Here is a 2,959-nt window from a genome sequence, read left to right as displayed (position 1 = left end):
GTAGCTACCCCTTGGCCTTATTATTCTTAATATTCAACGATTTCCCAACTATTAACCTCTACTATAGTTTTTTTTATCTGTTTATTACCGCTAATATTTTAACTATCATTTTAATTTGCTCTTCTTTTTTAATATTTTCATTTTTAATTCTACCCTTATTGAAATACAATTGCATCTTTTTATTATTTATATATTTTATTGTATGTTTTATATTTATATGATACATTTTATTATCTTTTTTTATCTTTATAATTAATGTTAGTTTTATGCTTTGTATTATTATTATTATTATTATTATTATTATTATTATTATTATATGATGTTCTGTAATAATTTTATCATTATCATCATTTTTTATTTTAATTTTATCGCGGTAAAATTTATTATTATCACAAGTAAAGAAAATTGATTTGTCATGTCTTGTAAAAGGAAAAATGATAATATATATATATATATATACACATATATATACATATATATATATATGTGTGTGTGTGCGTGTGTATCTAGATGTATATCTGTGCGTATATATATATCTGGACGTATGTATATGCCTATGTATGTGTGAGTACGGCATTAGATTATGCTTTCAATATACTCATAAAATTTGTCTCCCTAGATCCAAATCCATCTCTTATTAGTAAGTCGTTTCTGCTCTATCTTTCTATAATTCTTGTTTTGACATATCCCCTTCCACTTTTATAGATTAGTTCATTTACGTTCACCCTCCCTCTCTAGCTTATAGTTCCGTAATTAACCGTTATTCTCTCTACTTACACTAACAATCTCGATTGCACTGGACTTTGTTCTTCCCCTTCTTCCCCTTCTTTTCCCTCTTCCTTTTGTCTGCCTTCGCTTTCAATGTCTTGAGTTTAAATGTCACATAACCTCTCCGCCTCTACCCTTTAATCTTCACAAACTTTATTTTTTAAACAAATAATTCTATCATCGTTCATTGAAGAACCGGAATTCTTCAGTTGATAACAAACTATATTACATTTGTCAATACCAATAAAAATATATCTTGCTTATCTTATTGAGCAGTCGTAACGAGCTCGGTAAATTCACGAGTTTTAGGTTTTGAATACATTTAACTTGATATATATATATATATATATATATATATATATATATATATATATATATATATATATATATACATATATAATTTTCTCAAAAACCTCTGACCTTGATAAAGGGAAGACTAAGACTTGCTGCTATAGTTTCAATGGGTCTGAAATAAAGTCAAGGGGAGACTTGATTCCAAATATTTCTCATATGTTATATCTCCCCTCTTTTGTGAAATAGGTTACGATTATGAATATCTCCAGTACCAAATAATCCTTATACACTGTGAAATTTACTTTACTCAATAAAAACCAAAGAGGGGAAATATAACATTTGAGAAATATTTGGAATCAAGTCTCCTCTTGCTGTTATTTCAGATCATTTGAAACCATAGCAGCAAGTTTTAGTCTCCTTTCCATCAAGGCCGCAGATTTGGGGGGGAATATATTTTGTAATTCATATGCAAAACTAGGAAAACATATGACTATGACTGAACTATTGAAAAAGGTGCAGTATCTTTCCACCCACAAAAATTCCTTTAAAATTACCACTATTGAAAGTTTCCGGTGGTGCTAAAAACGAAAATAACAGCTAAAATCCTAGGAAACGAGTAGTTTCCAAGCTATGAAGAAATTATAGTTTATAAAATGGGGGATCACTTTTCTATATTAATTTAACGTGAAATGAATACCGACTTTATAGCCACTTTTTGGGGGTGCGGCTGTTATTTTTTAGGGTTGGTGTTTATTTGGTAATTGTGACCTGATAGACCAACACAAAACCTTCCTTAAAAACTTATTTTCTATAGGTTTTCGAGTGTGCTGAAAACGAATAAAGCATTTACATTTTTGGCAAATAAGTATTTTTCCAAGTATTAAGCTATGTAATTATACATCTTATAAGTGATGTCCATTATTGTACGTGCAAGCGCGCATATTTTTGCTTAATACCCAGAGAAAGACTTATTTACAGAAAATTTAAATGCAAGTTTTTTAAAGTAGGTTTTCTGTTGGTCTACCAGGCCACAAAAAACATCGCCCCTAAAAAGATAACAGACTCCCCTAAAAAAGTGGCCATAAAGTGGGTGCTTATTTTACGTTAAATTAATATAGAAAAGTGATCCCCCATATTTTGAAACAATATGCGACTTAAGGGCAAATTTCTATAGCTCACTACACAATTCAGGTCATTAGCTTTTTAACAAGACTTCATTTGTTAATCAATGGTCACTTCATTTGTTGATAAACAGTCGCCAAGATTTCGAACTTATAAATTGCTCCAAAAAGGTGGCATATATATATATATATATATATATATATATATGGATATATCTATACTGATAGCCAAATTAAATATTGAAATGCTCATATCCTAAGTTCTATGGGACGAAACTACATGAAAATTTGCAGACTTTTTGAAGATTATAATAATATTCTATGGTTAAAATTTTATGACTATAGGTAAAATAAAATTTTTTTAAACCAATAAAATATGTCCAAATTTGCCTACATTTGTATACATAGTATCCTGGCAGGCAGCTTCGGTTTTGCTGCTTCGGTTGTCTCCCCTACATTTGTCGGTTGTGCTGTTTCGGTTGTCGTCCCTGTCGCCTTGCTGGGTCAATAATATGGATATATATACTTGTAGCCAAATTGAAATAGTCAACAGCTCATATCTCTTGCAGGCTTTTAAAAAATATAATACTATTCTATGGTTAAAATTTTATGATTATTGGTAAAAAAGAATCTATATTTTCAAACCAATAAATTATGTCATTATTTGCTTGCATTAGTGTCCTGTCAGGCAGCTTCAGTTTATAGATATATATAATTTGGACATATATATTAGTGGCCTTGCCAGAGCACTAATATATATGCCCAAATTCTTTTTA

Source organism: Euprymna scolopes, chromosome 21, assembly GCF_053919585.1.
Source record: "Euprymna scolopes isolate OS-2025 chromosome 21, ASM5391958v1, whole genome shotgun sequence".
NCBI lineage: Eukaryota > Metazoa > Mollusca > Cephalopoda > Sepiida > Sepiolidae > Euprymna > Euprymna scolopes.
This window is presented reverse-complemented; position numbering follows the sequence as displayed.